This window comes from Ictidomys tridecemlineatus, chromosome 7 (genome assembly GCF_052094955.1).
Source record: "Ictidomys tridecemlineatus isolate mIctTri1 chromosome 7, mIctTri1.hap1, whole genome shotgun sequence".
NCBI lineage: Eukaryota > Metazoa > Chordata > Mammalia > Rodentia > Sciuridae > Ictidomys > Ictidomys tridecemlineatus.
Genome location: NC_135483.1, coordinates 146,757,232 through 146,778,630, shown reverse-complemented (window position 1 = coordinate 146,778,630; position 21,399 = coordinate 146,757,232). Strand labels below are relative to the sequence as shown.

At 38.6% G+C, this 21,399-nt stretch overlaps 1 protein-coding gene across 2 annotated transcripts in view; it reads left to right on the top strand.

Moving 5' to 3' along the window:
* The first annotated feature begins 1,508 nt into the window (after window positions 1-1,508).
* Sestd1 (SEC14 and spectrin domain containing 1) overlaps window positions 1,509-21,399 on the top strand; it is a 131,268-nt gene continuing 111,377 nt past the window's right edge. The window contains exon 1 of one of the 2 annotated variants that reach the window (XM_078017676.1): window positions 1,509-1,653. The gene's annotated coding sequence lies outside the window, so the exon portion shown is untranslated. Of the gene's footprint in view, window positions 1,654-1,846; window positions 1,997-21,399 lie in introns of those variants that run through there. The other variant, XM_078017677.1, reaches the window with a different exon arrangement.

Genomic DNA, 21,399 nt, shown 5'->3' with positions numbered 1-21,399 from the left:
ACTGTTTTCATTATCTTTAAGAACAGTTAAAAGAGGAATGGGTTTCAGATGGGAGAATTGATGAAGAAAAAGTCTATTCACCTGTGAAAAGTGGATATGGTGGGAGGTAGAGCTTGAGCTGAAGGGTTCAAGGAAATCAGATTATAAATGTCTTGTCTGCCATGGTCACGGGCTTGACCCTGAGTCAGCCTCCGAGATGGAGAGCTTCTGAGGATTTTAGAGAAGTATCAAGCTTGGCTCAGTGTCTTGGGACTATTCTTCGGTAGTTACATGGAAGTGAAGCAGAAGTGAAATTAGAAAGGCTTGGTGCAAACAATGGCAAAGAGGTTAAAGTAGTAGAAACAGATTGTCAGTCACACAATTATGTGGAAGGGTTCATCTGTGAGATTTATTTATTTAATTTTTTTTTGGTACTGGTGATTGAAAACCAGAGGCATTCTACCACTGAGCTACAGTCCCAACCCTTTTTTAATTTTAGATTTTGAGACAAGGATTCCCGAAGTTGCATAGGCTGGACTCAACTTGTGATTCTCCTGCTTCTGCCTGCCTAGTTGCTGGGATTACAGGCATGCGCCACTGCTCCCAGCTGATGCGTGGAATTTTCAAACAGAGAATTTTAAAGGAGAGAAATGTGGTGCTAGTTGTTGGAATGGCAAGACTTTATTAGAAGTAGGTGATACTCAAGTGTGAGTTCTGTGAAGGCCTGGGATTGGGACCACATGGCCACTGTGGTTTTGTAGGGATTAGCTGATGACTCAACTGAAATCAGGAAATGACATAAAAATGATTTGTGCAATAAAATGAAAAGAGTACTTTGAAGTCAGTACATTTGGAGAAAAATAAGTAGGGTTGGTAAAGACAGGGAAGTAATTATCATCAGAAAGCCCCATTTGTGGATTAATTTTGGAGTGTCCAATAGAAAGATTCTCATGGCAAAACAACCATATTGAATAGAGCCCTGCCTCACCGCAACCCTTTTCCCCCAGCTGCCAGAATCCTTCAGCCATACCACACAGCCCCTTTCTGGCGTCTCCCATTAGAGGGTACTAGCTAGCAAGTTAGACTTTTGATAGACTTTGGTCATCTATACTTTAGGATGAGGCCACAGGCAATAAATGACTTGCCAAGCTGTCAAGCAGTGGCCCTTCCTAAGCCCACACTTCTGACCCCAGGTCCACGGCTCTTTCCACTAACCCACACTGCCCAGGGCTGGGGAGCTGGAGCTCTGGAGGGTGGGGACTGTAGGGTGCATCAGAGACTCCTCCTCGCCCAGGCCCCAGCCCCCAGCCCCCAAGCCCCCTTGGGACTCCGGGTCTCGCCCTCTTCCCTTGCCGGGCGGGGTAGCTGCGCCGCGGCCACCCGGGCGCACGCCAGGTCGCGCGGACGCGGGTCGGCCCGCGGGTGCCGGGAGGTGGCCAGGCCACCCGCGCCGCCGCCCCCCGCATGACGCACGGAGGGGCCGGGACGCGATTTGCCGCGAGTGACTGGAGCTGCTGCTGCTGCCGCTGCCGCCGCCGCCGCCGCCTGGGCCCGCTCCGCCCCCAGCCCGCCTTCCTCCCGCCTCGCCCTCTGCCTCCGCCCGCGCCTCGCTAGCGTCCCGGTGTCCTCCCCAACGCTCCGGAGCCGCCGGCTGCCAGCGCCAGCGCCAGCCAGGTGAGTGTGGCCGCCGCGAGGCCAGGCGGCAGGAGCGCGCAGGCCCCGCGGCCGGCGGCGAGCGCGGGCGGGTGGCGGTGGCGGGCGGCGGCGGTGGCGGCCGAGCTTTCTTCCACCGCGCGGCCCGCGCCCCCGGCTTCCCCGCCCCCGCGGCCCCCACCTCCCCTGCTGTCCCCGCCGCCGCCGCAGACAAAGCGCCTGAGGTGGGAGCCCCGCGGGCCGCCCCTACCTCCGCGCCGCCTGCCGGGTGCGGTCGCGGCCAGCGGAACCGGGGCCGCGCGCTCCTCCCCCCCGGAGCGCCCTTGTTCATTTCTGGGTGAAAGGGACCCGCATCGTGCAACAGGTTCGGGCGTTAACCCGTATTTTCCGGCGGGTCTCGCCCTCCCGGGGTGCAGGGGGCACAGGGGTCGCCCGGCTGCGGGGCTCGCCCCGGTGTCCAGCGCCTACGCTGGCTGGCTCCTTTGTGTGACCGGTGACCAGCCCTGACCGGTGGGTGGGGGACACGGCCGGAGGACCCTGGACGCCTCCCGCGCGGCGTGGGGCTTGGCTTCCCAGGGCCTGCGGGAGGTTAACGTCCCTCCAGCCTGTGGTGGGCTCACAAAGGGGAGGGAGAGGGCGAGCTGGTCGGAATGCGTGGTTCTGTCTTTATTTTTTATAATTTAGGCAGACGCATATTGAGAAAAGAGCCGCATTCTGACCAGCTCTTTGGGGGTACTGGCCAGATTTCACCCTGGGATGCCCGGCTTGGACTTGCTGCTGCTGTGACAGCCCCTGTGGTTCCCTTGGTGCTTTGGCATCTTTCTGTCATACACAGACATCATCACCCAGAGAAGTTGGGAGTGCTGTTGAGGGAGCAACTGGATAGCAGTTGTTTGATAAGTCATCCCTTTCTTCACGTTTTTTTCCTGTATCAAGCGTACCTACCATGCATCCCAGAATAGTTTGGCAATTCCTCAAATTAAAATTGCCACTTAAAGTATGCTCCATGTTGGAAATCTTAACCCATACTGTTTTCTATGGTTTGATAAATGTTGTTAGTGTTATTATTAGTGGTACTGGGAATTGAACCAGAGTGCTGTACCACTGGGCTACATCCCAGCCCTTTTAATTTTATAGTTTGATACAGGGTCTCCTCAACTTGTGATCCTCCTGCCTCAGCCTCCAGAGTCGCTGGTATTACTGGTGCAGGTTAAACCACCTCACCTGGCAATAAATTTATGTTCTTAGTGTTGAGACTCCCCCCCACCCTCCCAATACATAATAAAGAACAATTTATCTTTATTGACATACCTTGGGGCAGTCCAATACCTAGCTCCTTTCATTGGTATGCTATTTTGGTGCAACAATACTAAATAGAAGGAAAATCTCTTCCTTTTGCTTTGAGCAATAAAATACTTCTTTGTTCTAGAACCAGGAAGCTTTTTATGCATAATACTTTTTGAAGACAGAAGTTGGTGACTGTCTTTACCCCATGACTAAATACAAGAAAAAAATTCCCAAAGGAGCTAGAAAGCATTACACAACTCTATTGATTGTTTTTATATCCCAAATTCTAGGAAGTTATTTTGCTGAATATTTATTCAAACCTTCTGGGCTAAATTTAACCTTAAAAAATTGGGCCTATTCTAATAAGTTTCCTAACATTAAGGGGAAAAAAAGAGAATGTATTACATTTAAAACAAGCATTCTAACACCTGTGAGTAATGATTGGAGGAGTAATTGATAGAAGAGATAGGGGATCTAATAATGGACTGGAATTCTGGCAGCAGAATGAAGAGCATAGAAAATGGTAAATAGATGTTGAAAAGTTTCATCTACTGGGAGTTGAGCTGATTGATGGGCATTTAATGACATTTTGAACAGATAATTTTATTAAGGATATATCAGGAAACTAAATAGACCCTAATGAAAAAAACAAAGTGTCACAATTTTTATCTTTTAGATGTATTCCGTTAGGACTCCTTGAACTATTTCTACTCCCTAAACACAACTCAGTATTAATAAAGACATTTTGGGGGGAATAAGTGAAATGATTTCATATTAATCTGATTTGTAGAAAGTTTTATTGGCATAATAGTTGTAATTTATGAAAAATACCATTCATTTGCTTGATATGTAACTTCAAATTAGAAGCAACAGGAGCAACCTCTTGAGAAAAGCGGGATACTTAAACTAATAAAAAGTAGCAGAAACTTGAATTTCTACAGTAGTTTTTTGAAATATATTTTATATGTCATAGAATTCATTTTTAAATTTTTTTTTAAAGTTGTTGGTGGACTTTTATTTTATTAATTTATTTTACATGTGGCATTGGGGCAAGCGCTCTACCACTGAGCCACAACCCTAGCCCCATAGAATTCATTGTATATTTCAGTACTTTTATTGTGTTCACAAGATCATATAAACATCACACTAATTCAAGAACATTTGGGGCTGGGGTTGTGGCTCAGTGGTTGAGCGCTTGCCTTGCATGCATGAGCACTGGGTTCGATCCTCAGTACCACATAAAATAAATAAATAAAACAAAGGTATTTAAAAAAAGGAAACCTTTATCATCCTAAAAGGAAACCCTTATCCTGGACATGTCACTGCCATTTCTCAGCCCTCTCTCGAACCTGGCAAACATTTATGTGCTTTTTGTCTTTGTGGATTTGCCAATTCTGGAATTTCATATAAATGGAATCACGCAATGTGTGGCCCATTGTGTCTTTCACTTGACATGTTTTCAGTTTTCACCCATATTATTGATTTTAATGGAGAATTATATTCCATTTTGTGACAGTGCCATATTTTGTTTATCGGTTCATCAGTTAACCGACATTTATATTATTCCCACTTTTGGGCTATTACGAAGAATGCTTCTGTGAACTCTTATTTATAAATGTTGTTGTGTAGACATGTTTTCATGTCTATGTATCTCACTGAGGAACTGCTGAGTTTTAGATGTTGATTCTATTTAACTTTTTGAGACTGCTAAACTGTTTTCCATAGCTGCCATACATCTTACATTCTCACCACCAGTGTAGGAGGGTTCTGTTTTCTCCACTTTTTGCCAATACTTGTTAGTGTTCGACTTTTTGATGGCTGCCATCCCAGTGGCTGTTAAGTGGTGTCTCATTGTGGTTTTTCTTTTGTATTGCATCTTTTCATGTTTTGTTGTACATTTTCTTTGGGGGAAATGTTTGTGTAATGGTTTCTAAGTTTATGTTTTACACATGTATTTTCTCATTTAATCTTATCGATAACCCTATAAGGTATTATCTGATCTGCTGCTAAGAAAAGAAAGTGCAAAGAAATTCAGTAGTTAGCTTGTTTTTTAAGCTTATAACTAGTAAGAGGGTCCGACTATAAACTTCTCACTCTACTTCCTGCATTCTTTTCACTTGATAAGGCATACAGAAGTTACATTGTGTTTGTGAAATCGTTGGCTAATCAGTGACAGAATGGGGGAAAAAATAAATAAAAAAATTAAATCAAATGAAAAAGAAGTAGGTGCTATGGCCACACTGCCCCATATTCACCAGATTTTTGTTATGCTTTTTTTCAAATATTTGTTTTCTTCTGTCCTAATAAGGTCGATGTGAATGCCATAGGGTGGAAACAGATCCAAAGTGACTAACTTGGTAAGAGCTTTCTAGTGATGTAGCTGAGAATAGAACCCCTTCCTTTTCACTGAAACTCCATTCCTCTGCAACTTCCATGGTCTTTATTTTCCCATTAATTGATTTCCTCTAATGGTAAAGTAGGCATTACCTTTTGTATAAACATTAAGATTTTGAGGGGATAAACTGAAATTAACTTTTATTTTTGAAGAGGCGATTTGCCAGTTTGACTCTGAAGTACAGGCTGATAGGTACTTATTTCAGTTTTTATATACAACTCTACATCAGAGATGTATGCAAAATTCTTAGCTCCTTAGAAACTAGGTAGGGCCATCTGTTAGTTATTCATCTTGGCATACCATTGTCCAGCATTGAATTGAATTGAATTACTACAAATTCATTTTTTTAATTAAAAAAATGGAAAAATTATCTACTACTTAAAAAATTTTTTTTTAGAAGAAAAGCATTATAAATTTCGGAAAATCTAGAATTCTAGAGATGGAATGATCTAAAAGATTAAAGTGATAAAAAGTAGAATTTGAGTTAAAACTCAATGTTATATCTTACGGAAGGAAGTAATTGTTATGAGAGATTCTAATTACCTAATAACTGTCACACTTTTGTTTTCCAGATACCTAGCTCAGTACCCTTGCACAGAAGTTGTACCTTAAGTGTTTAAGGAATGAATAAGCAGATAGTAAAATAATTAGTTTTTGCTATCATAAGTTAAGGAGATAAAGGAAAAGTATATTTAGAATTTGCTTTTAATTTATATAATTTTAATTGTGAAACAATACATGTTATATACAAAAATTCAAGTAATGTATGGGTACATAAAAACTGGAAATCTCCCTTTGCTTCCTGTTTCTTTTCTTCACCACTAAGACCACTTTGTCTTAAATAACAACTATTTCTACAGTTAGTGATTTATATTTCCAAACCTGTATTTTTGACTTTGTGCATGTGCATGATTATGTACAAGTACGCATTTCATATCAAGGTCATATGTACATGCAAATGCACATTTTATATCCTGCAATTTGTGTATTCAGAATGGTTTTTCTTTTACACATGGGATTATGCCATATGTAGCCCTTCATTTTTGACTACAGTGTGTTGATACTTTTGCACCTGTATTTACACAGAATAAACACATTTATGTTTGCTATTAAGTTGGTTATCCTTGCCTGGTTTTAGTGTCAAGAATAAGCCAGCCCTTATGGATGAATGGGGTACTCCCCCCCCCTTTTTTAATCAGTTCATTTTTTTTCATTTCGACTTTTTAGTTATACATGACAGTAGAATGTATGATGACATATCATACATATATGGAGTATAACTTTCCATTTTTATGATTGTACATAATATGGAGTTATGCTGGTTGTGTATTCATATAGGAATATAGGAAAGGTATGTCCAATTAATTCTATTCTTTACCATTCTCCCTCCCTTCCCCCCATTTCCCCTTGTTTAATCAATCCGGAAACCTCTCACCACCCATTGTGAGTCGGCATCTGCATATTACTTGAAAACCTCCAGTTCCATCCATTCACTGTTAAATGCCATAATTTAATTCTTCTTTATGCCTGAGTATCAGTCTTTTATGTATATGTACCACATTTTCTTTGTCCATTCATCTGTTGAAGGTTGGTTCCGTAGCTTAGCATTTGTGAATTGAACTGCTATGAACATTGATGTGGCCATATAACTATAGTATGCTCATTTTAAGTCCTTTGGGTATTTGCAACGGAGTAGGATAACTGGGTCAATTGGTGATTCCATTCTAAGTTTGCCAGGGAATCTCTATACTGCTTTCCAGAGTGATTACACCAATTTGCAGTCCCTCCCAGCATTTATGAGTGTACCTTTCCCCCTCCATCCTCACCAACATTTCTTGTTCTTGTATTTTTGTTGTTGTTGTTGCGGTTGGCAGGGCAGGGGGTGGGGGAGCAGGGGTTCCAGGGATTGAACTCAGGGGCACTCAGTAGAGACAGGGTGTCACTGAGTTGCTTAGCGCCTCTGCTGTTGCTGGCTTTGAACTTGAGATTCTCCTTCTTCAGCCTCCTGAGCATCTGGGATTACAGGTGTGTGCTACACCCGGTTGTTACTTGTATTTGTATTCTTTTTTTAAAAAAAATTTAAATTGATTTTTTAAAAATAAATGACAGCAGAATGCATTACAATTCTTATTACACATATACAGCACAATTTTTCATATCTCTGGTTGTATATAAAGTATGTTCACACCAATTCGTGTCTTCATACATGGTAAATGATGTTCATCACATTCCACCATCCTTGCTAACCTCCTGCCTGTATTTGTATTCTTGTTGATTGCCATTCTGACTGGAGGGAAATCTCAGTGTAGTTTAAATTTGCATTTCTCTGATTGCTAGTGATATTGAACATTTTTTCATGTATTTGTTGACCATTTGTATTTTTTCTTCTGTGAAGTATCTGTTCAGTTCCTTTTCCCATTTACACTTTCTGCTTTTTTCTGTCTTATGGAATAGTTGAAATGTCTGCCCTGTCAATGTTTATTAGAAATCACCTGACAACTGTGGGGGAGGGAAACTATCTAAGATGACCTTTCTAATATTTCCAGTTTTTATTGTTCTATTAGGTTTCAGCAGGCACTTGTTTTTCTGTTTCATTTTGAGTCAGTTGACGGAGGTAAATGATTAAATGACTCAGTGTAGTAACAGTATATGGGCTTTTCACTTAGACCAGGATAAAGTCCAATGCATCTTTTTACTAGTTGTATAACCTTAAGCAGGTTACTTTATCCTGCAAAGTTCTGTTTTCTCACCTGCAAAGCATTAGTTCCTACCTCACAAGAGTCTTCAAAGTATTAGATGAGATATGAGGTAATGTATGAAAACGCTCAGTATTTACATCTTCTAAAAATGAAAAAAGTCTAGCATAAACTATATCATGCTATATGAATGCAAGTTACTGTGGTTTTACATTTACATTTTGGCCTAATAGGAACAAATTTAAGGAAATTAAATGGTGGAGCTAGGAATGTGCCAGCAAATAGGCAGGACCTATAAAAATTCCCACTATATTAGATTTAATCTTTTGGTAGACAGTGATTTCCAAATACTGGATGTCTTTTAATTTTGTTTTGTTTTTGTGGTGCTGGGGATTGAACCTAGGGCCTCATGCTCTACCACTGGACCACCTCCCTAGATCTCTTGCGCTCTTTGGGATTATTTTACATTATAATTTGCTAGCCTTGTGACTTTGAACAGGTTAATTTCTCCGTAAAATGGGATAACAACACCTACTTTATAGGGTAGTTATGAGGAAAAGAGATTAGTATAGTGTTTGGTATTTAATAGGTTTTCAAACAATCAAACATTGGTTTCATGTGGTGAGTTCCCAAACGGGTCAAACATGAGCCGCTGTGGTCTGCTGTTATAAGGCTGCTAGAACATTAGGTTAAATCCTGGGTCTGTACTGTACTTATGAGCCACGGAGCTTGGATGAATCACCTAACTGCTCAAATCCCTCTTTCCTTATTTGTAACAAAAGGGTAAGAGAACTAACTCTTTGCAGGCTTGGCCAAGTTCTTTCATTCATTACTACTGTCCCTTCCTGGGGATGAAAGGGCCTGTTCCTGTGTACTGGGAATACCAAATGAGGAGTGTACTGTAAACTGAAATACTAAGTGCATATTCAGCCAAGCCACTGTAAGGCGAAACTGCTTATTTATTAATGGTTTCCATGAATATTAAATACAGGATTGTTAATGTGCCTTAATGCCTGTGGTTAAGAGTGGTAATTTTTAAGTTTTTATACTTATGTTGCTCATATCCCTTTACCTCAATAATTTATTACTTAGTCCTCATTGCATTTCCAGTATGACAAGGTAAAGAAGAGGGGGTAGGTGATAGTCATTCAAGGAAATATAAGCTTCTCTGATAGTGGGGTGTGTGTGTGTGTGTGTGTGTGTGTGTGTGTGTGTGTGTGTGTGTGTGTGTAGAGCTGGGAAGTACCTTTCTCTGGCAGTTTGATGTTTGCAGAAACTGCAGATTCTTGGAAAGAAGTAGAGAAAATCTGCATTATAATTCATTGTCTTCTAGAGTTCTTGCAGAGTTATGTAGAAAATGAACCAACGAACATGCCTTTGTCAGCTGGTTTGTAAAAGAGTTATTGATTATATTCTTGAAAGATAGTAATATTGTCTCTCCTTTAATAGGGCTTGCTAAAGCTTTTGCTTATGAGCTTCAGTTTATTGGATCAGATTCAGTGATATTGATTTGGTACTTCTGCAAGCTTCGTGTTTGGTATATGCAAAACTAAAAATGCAGTTAGGATATTACAAATGAGATTTTTATTTGGTAATCACAAAGAAGGTTTAGAAGTCTACCCATCAAGGCTTCATTTTAGCCTACTTATTTAGTAGGAATGTGGGAATCACCATGTTTAGATTATTGGAGTAGGTTGGAATTGCACTATGCAAATTCTTGCTGACACCAGATGCTTGTTTTGTAGAATGCAAAACACCTTGGAACTATATGTAAGAATTAGAAGAGATGATTCTTGTCTTCAAAGTGTTTGTAATCTAATTAGGGAGGCAATGAAGGAGGAAACCAAGTAAAAGCACAGAGGACTGTGAAAGCTTGTGCCTGTTCTTTGTAAAATCAATTTTGTTGAATTGAGCTTTGGTAATGTGCCAAAGGGCTCTCCTGAGGGATGCTATCAGAAACAGCGTAGCCTTTGGCTATGTGTCTTTATGTCTTGGTCATTCTATAGAGCTCTCTCTGCTTTATAAAAATTGCTGTATGGTCTAAGCACCAAGAATAATAACTCTCCTTGTGAGTTTTCTTCTGTTTATCACTTGGTCTGTGGACTGGGCTTTCCTTTTGTGAAGGCTTCTAGCTGCCAAAACTAGATTTGCTCCCCACTCCTGAATGAGTAGATAGGTTTCGTGCTGTGCATGTGTTAGCCTTTTCCTTAGCACTCTTTGATTTTTCACTTTATTCTTATAATTTATTAATTTATCTTACATTCATGTATTGCTATATCTTCAATTCTTTTCAGAACAAAATGGAATATATATAAATAAATATGCATGAAATCTATCAAGACAATTTGGTCAAAGGTTTTATTCATGGGCCAGCTGTGTCTGTAATAGTGGCTTCCTGGAACACTGCACTGAGGAGAGTTAGAGGCAGCATCTGGATTTAGTGGAAAAAGGGTACTGTGATCACTGAGCAGTGCTTATTGTCAGGGGTAGGAGTCACGATTGCATGAGTGCTAGTGTTTGCTATCCCTGGTATAGATAAACATACAAGATGCTAACTAGCACAATAGGTGGGTGGCTTTTAAGTTTAGAGCTAGATTTTGCAGAAAGAAATGTGGATTTGAGGAAAAAGCTGATTTGTTGGGATTGGCAGGCAGATTGCTTCAGCTAGAATAAAATGTCTATATTGCGTTAAAGAGAAGTTGGTGCAGAGAGTGAGGAAGAGTGGTCAGCTTTAAAGGATAGATGCAGGAAATTGGATTTTTTAAAAAAAATCTTTGTTTTACTAACTAATTTCTTATAGTGTTTCTACTGTCTTTGTCTTATTTCAGGTCCTCACTGTCCTTTCCATTTTAAAAGCTGGTTGTTTTTGTATAGGTAACAGATTCATATGTTTCAAAGTTTAAAGGTACAAGGTGACACATTAGAATGGCTTTCCTTTTTTGGGGGGAGGTGGGTATTACTGGGGATTGAACCTAAGGGTGTGCTACCCTTGAGCTACATCCCCAGCCCTTTTTGGTTTTTCTTGAGACAGGATCTTCTAAAGTTGGCCAGGCTGGTCTTCAATATGTGATTATTCTGCCTTCACCTCCTGAGTAGCTGGTTCTATAGACTTGAGCCACCATGCCCCACTAGACCTAAAGAGCTTCCTTTTATTCCTGTTCCTTAGCTATTTGGTTTTCTCCTCCATGAAGTTGACTTGTGTCATCAGGTTTAATATGTGTTCTTCAGAAATACCCCATGTAGAAATGTGCTTCCCCATCTTTTTTACACAAATGATATTTTTTCTTCTTTTTGCAGTACTGGGGATTGCATCAGGAGCACTCTTTTATCGCTGAGCAACATCTCCAGCCCTATTTATTTATTTATTTATTTATTTATTTATTTATTTATTTATGTTTGAGACAGGTTCTCCCTAAATTGACCAGGTTGGCTTTGAACTTGTGATCCTTGCTTCACCTTTCTAAGTAGCTGGTTTTATAGGTGTGTGCTACTTACTGCGTTCTGCTGGATATACCATTTATGTTAAGAAATCACTGCCTTATTGATGTATATTTAGGTGTTTCAGTAAATTGCAAAGGGGAAAAGACTTTGGAATTTGACTACTTGGGTTCAATTTCTGGCTCCACACTAGCATTTTGACTTCATATTATTTTAACTTGGCCTCTTTTTTCCCATCTGTAAAATGGGGATATTATTAGCCCCACTTTATAGGGTCGGTGGGAGGATTAAATGAAGAAATGTGTCTGGCATGAAACTAAGTGTTGGATAGCATTTGCTATTATTACAATTTTACTGTTCAGTTTTTTCCAGTTATAATAATACAGCAAGTGATAATTTGGTGTATGTTATTTCACACACAGTGGTGAGGCAGACTTAGATAATTCCTAGCAGTAGGATTTTGGATCAAAGGTACTTGCTTTTATAATTTTGATAGATATTACCACATTTACCTTCGTAGATGCACTATTTTGCCAGGAATGTATGAGAAGATCTGTGTTTCTGTGTCCCTTGTGTCATCAAATTGTTTGACCTTTGATCTATAGGTCCATTTCTTTTGTTGTGAATTAATTTGAGCACCTTCTCACTGACTCACTTAAAAGTTTAGATTTTTTTTTTTTAAATGGGGTACTGGGGATTGAGCCAGGGTTGTTTTACCACTGAGCTCCATACCTAACCCTTTTTATTGTGAGATGGGTCTCACTAAGTTGCTTAGGGCTTTGAAAACTTGCTGAGACTGGTTTTGAACTTGGAATCCACCTGCTTTAGTCTCTGGAATGGCTGGGATTACAGGCATGCACCACCTTGCCTTGAGAGTTTTGATTTTGGTGCTGCATGTTGTGAACTCATTTGTGCTTCATCAATGGGAAGTGATAAAATGTTTTGGGGAAATTATTATAGAAACTAGGTGTGAAATAGTTTGAACCTGGAAAAAACTAGCAGAAATAACTGTAATTGCAGGATGGGTAATCAGAGAGCTGGGAGTATTAACTTGCTAATTTTTCTTTTAGTATGATAATGTGGTATCTTGGAAATGTTTTTAAGTTTTAAAAGGAATTACTGCTAAAATTTGCACATGACAATGAATGAGACTCAGAGGCAGGAGTCGGAAGGAAAGTTTGTAGTCAACATTAAGTGAAACAAAATTAGTTGACATCTTTTATGATATGCATTTTTATTGTTTTGCATAATAATTTGGCAGAAAGTAAAAGCTTTTTGCACATATGATTATAATTAATATTAATATCCAATTTTAGAAGCTTTTCTTTCCCATTTTCTTCCTCAGCATGCCTAATCATTGCCAGTTTTTTTCTGATATCGTGAACTATTTATTGGTGGTTATTATTAAGTTGCATTCTCCCCCAAACCACTCTCCCTACCCTTCTATCTCTTCCTCCATTAAAAAAAAACACTGAATCATATTTCATATTTTTTTATCAGCTTGCTATAGTTTGTATCTTAAATGCCCCCAAATATCTTTCTGTTAGAGGCTTGGTTCTCAGCTTGGTGCTCTTGGCAGTTGGTAGAGACTTTAAGAGATGGGACCTAGTGAGAGATTTTGGGGTCTTCGAAGGTGTGACCTCGAAGGGGATTGTGGGACCTGGGTTCTTTCTTCTTTCTCCCTTTTGCTTTCTTGCCATAAGGTGAGCTTCTGCCTTGTCACAGGCCTAAAAGCAACAGGGCTAACTGATTATGGATTGGAACCTCCAAATCATGAGCAAAATATAAACCTTTTCTCTTGATAAGCTGATCTCAGGTCATTTGTTGTTATAGTGGTAGGAAGCCAGCTCGCCACACAGCTGAATGGGATGGTGGTGGTGGTCCTTTGCTCTCTTCCTTAAATCTGAGTTCCATGTTGGGGTGTTTATGAGGTCAGTGTAGCCACTGTATATTATTTGCCTCTGATTTACTCCTCACAAGGTGGAGGCTATAAGAACTCTGGGATATAAACACAGATTATTTGTGATTAGAGAGGTAGAGAGGGAGATTTAAAAAAAAAAAAAGTGACCGTGCTGAAAAGAGGGAAAGGATATCAACCTGGACAAGGAAGTAAACACTTTAAAATGGAATCTGTATCCTTGGAATTTGAGACTCTTGGTTACTGAATAATTAAAGTTAAAAGAGGGTCGAGGGCAGAGCAGAGCCCAGGGAACCTGCTAACCTTTTCAACTGAGTTTTTCCAGTGCAGTGTCAGTACTAGAGCCATTTTCCAAGTTAATTTGGCAAAATAAAATATAATGCCTCCACTCCTTCTGTTGGGCCAAGTCAAACCCAATGGTTAAAGTTTCTCCTAGTTGCCTTATGTGCATTTAAGTTGTTACAAGACAGTTCACTTCTTGTTGAGGGCTTTTTCTATTCTGATAGGGGAGACTGGAGACTGTGGACTCCTGTGGCGGGAGATAGGAGGGATACCACCCTAGAGCACTAGAGGACAGGAGGAAGGGGAGCCATGGTTCTTTAGGGTGTGGATTAGCATCAGTCAGATACAGAAGCTCCAGATATTCCCTCCCTGTATGACAGGGAGCAGACCACACACAGATCATGAATTGTTATGGGAATGAAAGCTGCTATTACTACTTTGTAGTTTAGAATTTGTATCTCCTGTTCGTACAGAATACCTGGGAACTCCAGAATCAGAAAAAAGGTGAGTGGAAGCTTTAGGTCATCTGGATTAAGCAGATAACGACACTTGAATTAAGTCCTGAATATAAAATTTCTGTTAAGATGTCATTTGACCTGACTGCTTGTATATCTTGTGAGAATATTTAAGCCTATCACTTATTTATACCTTAGTGTGAATCGTTTAAGTAAAGTAGATAAATGCTTTTCTTTTTAATAGTTTGCTAAGATCAGATATTATGGAAATAAGAATGTTGATAGAAATTATTTTTATAATTTATATCTGGTCTTGTCTGTGCAGGCTGCTGTAACAGAATACCATATTTCTGGGTGGCTTATAAACAACAAACATTTATTTCTTACATTTCTGAAGGCTGGGAAGTCCAGGCTCAAGGCTCTGATAAATTCTGCGTCTGGTAGCACAGGTTCTTGGTTCATAGATGGTCATCTTCTTGCAGTGTCCTCACATGGAGGAGTGACAGAGCTGTCGGAGATCTCTTTCATAATGGTGTTAATCCCATTCATGAGGTCTCTGTGCCCATAACCCAGTCACCTTTCAAAGGCTTCATTCTCTAATTCCCTCACATTGGAGGTTAAGATTTCAACATGATTTTGGGAAGCACCTTTAGTCTGTAGCACATCTCTTGTGAAGCTCATGCGAGGCACTGCAGTAGTTGCTTTGGGTGACACTTAAGCATTGGGTACAGACTGGTGAAGAGAACCATTAGTGTTGGAGCCACAATGGTTTTGGCTTAGCACAGAATCTGGCCAGCCTTAATCATTAATCCTTCCACATATGGTAACTTATATTTCTCTATCCAACCCTATACCATCACAATTATTCTAGTACTTTATTTTAGAACACATTATTCAAATATTAGATAGTGCAGAAAAGGACCACTAAGCTACATCACCAGCCCTTCCTATTTTTATTTTGAGACAGGATCTTAGTAACTTGCTGAGACTGGCCTAATATTTGCAGTACTCCTGCCTTAGCATCCTAAGTTGCTGGGTTTACAGATGTGTGCCACTTTGCCCAGCCACATGTTTTTCATGAACTTTTGAATCTTCATTTTCCTGGGATAAAGGTTCAAAATGAAATTTCTTTTTTTAATTAATTTTTAAAATTTATATATGACAGCGGAATGCATTGCAAATCATATTACACATATTGAGCACAAAGTTTTCATATCTCTGGTTGTACACAAAGTATATTCACACCAATTTGTGGCTTCATACATGTACTTTGGATAATGATGTCCATCACATTCCACCATCATTTCTAACCCTGTGCCCCCTCCCTTTCCCTTCCACTCTTCTCTCCTATCTAGAGTTTGTCTATTTCTCTCATGAATTTGGGGAAGCACAAAGCTCCCCCTCCCTACCCCACTATGAGTCCGGCCTCCTTATATCAGAGAAAAAATTTAGCATTTGGTTTTTTGGGATTGGCTAACTTCACTTATCTTCTCTAACTCCATCTATTTACCTGCAAATGCCATGATCTTATTCTCTTTTTTTTGCTGAGTAATATTCCATTGTGTAAATATACCACCTTTTTAAAAATTCATTCATCTACTAAAGGGCATCTAGGTTGGCTTCACAGTTTAGGTATTGTGAATTGTGCTGCTATAAACATTGATGTGGCTGTGTCCCTGTAGTATGCTGTATTTAAGCCCTTTGGGTATATACCGAGGAGAGGGATAGCTGGGTCAAATGGTGGTTCCATTCCCAATTTTCCAAGAAATCTCCATACTGCTTTCCATATTGGCTGCACCAATTTGCAGTCCCACCAGCAGTATATGAATGTACCTTTTTTCTCCCACATCCTCGTCAATACTAATTGTTGTTTGTCTTCACAATAGCTGCCATTCTGACTGGAATGAGATGAAATCTTAGAGTAGTTTTGATTTGCATTTCTCAAATTGCTAGTGAGGATGAACATTTTTTCATATATTTGTTGATTGATTGTATATCATCTTCTGAGATGGATCTGTTCAGTTCCTTGGCCCATTTACTGATTGGGTTATTTGCTTTTTTGGTGTTTAGCTTTTTGAGTTCTTTATATACTTTATACTCTAGAGATTAGTGCTCTATCAGATGTGTGAGGGGTAAAAATTTGCTCCTAAGATGTAGGCACTTTATTTACCTCATAGATTGTTTCTTATTGCTGTGAAGAAACTTTTTAGTTTGAATCCATGCCACTTATTGATTCTTGATTTTAATTCTTGCGCCAAAGGAGTCTTATTAAGGAAGTTGGGGCCTAATACCACATGATGGAGATTAGGGCCTACTTTTTCTTCTATTAGACACAGGGTCTCTGGTTTAATTCCTAGGTCCTTGATCTATTTTGAGTTGAGTTTTGTGCATGGTGAGAGAGGGGTTTAATTTCATTTTGTTGCATATGGAATTCCAGTCTTCCCAGCACCATTTGTTAAAGAGGCTATCTTTTCTCCAATGCATGTTTTTGGTGCCTTTGTCTAATATAATTGTGATTTTATGGGTTAGTCTCTGTGTCCTCTGTTCTGTACCATTGGTCTACCAGTCTATTTTGGTGCCAATGCCATGCTGTTTTTGTTACTATTGCTCTGATGTATAGTTTAAGGTCTGGTATAGTGATGCCACCTGCTTCACTTTCCTGCTAAGAGTTGCTTTAGCTAATCTGGGTCTTTTGTTTTTTCAGATGAATTTTATGACTGATTTTTCTATTTCTATGAGGAGTGTCATTGGGAATTTGAGCGGAATTGCGTTAAATCTATATAGTGCTTTTGGTGGTATGGTCATTTTGATAATATTAATTCTACCTATCCAAGAGCAAGATAGATCTTTCCATCTTCTTGATTTCTTTCTTTAGGGTTCTGTAGTTTTCATTTTATAGATCTTTCACCTCTTTCATTAGGTTGATTCCAAAGTATTTTTTTTTGAGGCTATTGTAAATGGGGTAGTTTTCCTTGTTTCCCTTTCTGAAGATTTGTCACTGATACACAGACATGCATTTGATTTATGGGTGTTGATTTTATATCCTGTTACATCGCTGAATTCATTTTTACTAATTCTAGAAGTTTTCTGGTAGAACTTTTTGGGTCTTGTAGGTGTAGAATCATATCATCAGCAAATAGTGCCAATTTGAGTTCTTCTTTTCCTATGTGTATCTATCTCTTTAATTTTTTTTGTCTGTCTAATTGCTCTGGCCAGTGTTTCAAGAATTATGTTAAATAGAAGTGGTAAAAGAGGGCATCCCTCTCTTGTTCCAGATTTTAGAGGGAATGCCTTTAATTTCTCTCCATTTAGAATGATGTTGGCCTGGGGCTTTATGATGTTGAGATATGTTCCTGTTTTCCCTAATTTTTCTAGTGTTTGGAACATGAAGGGGTGCTATATTTTGTCAAATGCTTTTTTTTTGCATCTATTGAGATGATCATATGATTCTTATCTTTAAGTCTATTGATGTGATGAATTACATTTATTGATTTCCATATGTTGAACCAACCTTGCATCTCTGGGATGAATCCCACTTGATCCTGGTGCATTATCTTTTTGATATGTTTTTGTAATTGATTTGGCAGAATTTTATCGAGAATTTTTGCATCTGTGTTCATTAGAGAATTGGTCTGAAGTTTTCTTTTTTTTGATGTCTTTGCCTGGTTTTGGAATCAGAGTGATATTGGCCTCATAGAATGAGTTTGGAAGTGCTGCTTCTTCAAAAGTGCAATTTCTGGGTTGTGTAGTAGTTACATGTTTAGGTTTTTAAGGAAATTGTCAGAGTGTCTTTCAGAGTGGCTGTAAGATTTTAAATTCTCTTTAGAAATGTTTGAATGTTATGGACTGAGTCATGACCTCCCAAATACATATGTTGAAACCCTAGCGGCTGTATCTCAGAATGTGACTGCTTGGAGATAGACCTTATAAGAGGTGATTAAAGTTTGTAGGGTTGCCCTTAATCTATTTGACTGATGTCCTCATAAAAAGAAGAAATTTGGACACATGAGAGAGACCTATGATGTGTGTACACAGAGGAAAGACCATGTGAGGACATAACAATTAGTCCAGTTAGAAGATAATGCTCAAGCACTGGCGTTTAGCTCAGTGGTAACCAGCTTGACTGTTTTTAACGTCAGCAATTCTGATAGATATGTAGTGATATCTCACTGTTTTAAGTTGTATTTTGCTGGTAGCTAATATGTTAACCATCGCTTCATGTGCTTATTTGTTATCTGTCTATCTTCTTTGGAAAATATCTTTTGCTCATTTTCTGTTTGGATTTTATTTTCTTTCTTTAGTGTTAAACACTGTTTCTTTGTTAGATATATGGCTCACAAATGTTTTTTCCTACTCTTTCACTTGCATCTTCATTCTCTTAATATGGTCATTTAGAAAAGAGTTTTAAATTCAATTTATCAATTTTCTTTGTTTTTGGATTATGCTTTTGCTGTAAACTCTAGCTTAAATCTAGAAATCTAGATCTTGAAAGTTTACTTTTAAAGTTTTTCAGTTTTTCATTTTACATATAAGTCCATGATCTTTTTTAAGGTAATTTTTTTTTTTTTTTTTTTTTTTTTTTTTTTTTGTGGTGGTGGGGATTGAAACCAGGGCTTGTGCATGCAAGGCAAGCTTTCTACCAACTGAGCTATATCCCCAGCCCAAGTTAATTCTTTATAAGTTGTGAGAGTTAGTTCAAGATTCAGTTTTGCTTGGGCATATGCAATTGTTCCTATACCTTTTGTTGGAAAGACAGTCTTTTTTCATAGAATCATCTTTGTATCTTTGCCCAGATGCAGTTGGCCATATCCAGATGCAGTTGGCTATATTTGTGTGCTATAAATTTTACTTTAGCATTGTTTTAGCTGTGTTTCATACTTTTTGATATAATGTATTTTTATTTTCATTCAATTCAGTGTCTTTTTTTTTTTTCTGGTGGGGGGGTTGGGGAAGGGGTGGTACTGGGAATTAAACCCAGGTGCTCTACCTATATCTTCATCTCTCTCTCTCTCTTTTTAATATAGGGACAGTATATTTCTTTTTCTTTCTTTTTTAAAATTTTTTAATTTAATTTTTTTTTTTTTTTTTTTTTTTTTTTTTTTGTGGGTTGAACCCAGGGCCTTGTGCATGTGAGGCAAGCTCTCTACCAACTGAGCTATCCAGTCTGGGATGGTGTATTTCTGAATTGCCCAGGCTGGCCTTGAAATTGGATCCTCCTGCCTCTGCCTCCTGAGAGGCTGGGATTACAGGTCTGCCACTGACATGGCACCTGGCCAGTTCATTGTATTTTTTGATTTCACTCGAAGCTTCTTGTTTGGAAGCTCATGGATTATGCAAAATTTTCAGTTTACTTTATCTATATATCTGTATTTATAAATTTAAGTCATTCCCAGTTATTTACTTTTCTAAATATATTTGGGTAGCTTTTATTTTCTAAAGCTGAGTTTTCTAGACTTTCCTAAGTATAATGAACTTCGACTTTTACTGGGGAAAATGGTTTCATATAATTTATACAAAGTTGGAATTAATTATTATTATTTTCCGTGGCAGGGATTGAACCCACATGTAACACTGCGCCACACCCACATACCCGGAATTAATCTTTTAGAAAATATGTGCCTGACTGTATTCTGGTTATAAACAATACCTAGGTAGCTAATAAAAGAATATACATGCAAGTGGAATTTGATAATGGGAGACTATTTCCTGTTTCATATGTTCTTCAAAGTTGGATTTAAGTGGACTGCCTAATAGATTTTTTTCAGTGAGATTTACCATTAGCTTTATGCTTTGCCCTTCCCATAGGTTATTTGCAAATGTGTTACTTGGTTTCTAAGCAATTGAAGACTTTCCTTTTATCTTTTATTTTTATTTATTTATTTATTTACTGATTTCTAGTTTGATACTATAATAGTCAGAGAAGACTAAGTTTCCAGAAGACTAGAAACTTGATTAATCAATAGTTGAGTTCTGTATCCTTGTTGATTTTCTGTTCTAGTTGTTCTATTAGTAGTTGAGAGGGAGATTTTGAAGTCTGCAATGATAAGATAATTGTGGATGATTGTTTTAGCTTATTTTTTCCATCTTTGTCATTTGGTGCATACACATTTGGGATTGTTTTGTCTTGATGGATTGAATTTTGTATCATGTCATGTTTCTCTGTGATAATTTTCCTTCCTCTGAAGAAATATTTTAAATATTATTGTAGCCACTCCTGCATTTTTTTTTGGTTAATATTTACACGATGTATCCTTTTTTCCCATCCTTTTAATCTCAGCCTGTCTTTATGGTTATATTTAAAGTGAGTTTCTTATAGGCAGTATATAGTTGGGTCATGTTTTTTTGATCCATTCTGCTTATATCTCAATGTATTTAGACTATTTATGCTTAACGTAGTTGTTATGTGAGGACTTAAGTCTGCCATTCTATTTTTTGTTTTCTGCTTCTCTCTCTCTCTCTCTCTCTCTCTCTCTCTCCCCCTCTCCCCCTCTCCCTCCCTCCCTCCCTCCCTCTCTGTTGTCTTTTTTCCTACTTTCCAGTGGGTGACTTGATCATAATTTAAAATTTCATTTTAATTTATCTGTTGTTTTTGAGTATACCTCATTGCATATCCTTGCAAAAAGAGTGATGGTTGCTTTAGGTATTAGAACCACTTTGCTTTAACTGTCGAACTTACTTTAGAAAACACAAGGACAAGAAAAACCTATTATATTCAGCATATTTTTCATTACTTTGTTCTTTTTTCTTCCAATAGTGTGCAGTTCTCTCTTTTATCATTATTTTTCTATTTAGAGAATTACTTTTAGCTATATGTCTGTTGGTGATGAATTTGCTTAGTTTTTATTTTTTCTCTTCTCTCCCTCCTTTCTCTCTTTCTTTTCTTTTCTTTTTTTTATGTTTTTGGTATTGGAGAATGAACCCAGGAATACTCTACCACTGAGCCATATCCCCAGTCCTTTTTATTTTGGGACAGGTTCTCCCTAAATTGTTGCAGCTGGCCTTGAACTTGGAATCTTCCTGCCTCAGCATCCACTAATGCTGGGATTAGGCATACTCCTTGGCGCCTGGGTTGCTTAGATTTTTTTTCATCTCAGAATGTCTTGATTTTCTTCCTTAAGCCCAAAAGATATCTATTCATTTCATATTATTTATTTATTTTGCAGTATTACAGATTGAACCCAGGTGCACTCTTAATTCTGAGATAATTTCCCAGCACCCCCTTTTTAAAATTTTTGAGATGGGGTCTCATTAAATTGCTGAGACTGGCCTGGAACTTGTGATTTTTCTGTCTCAGCC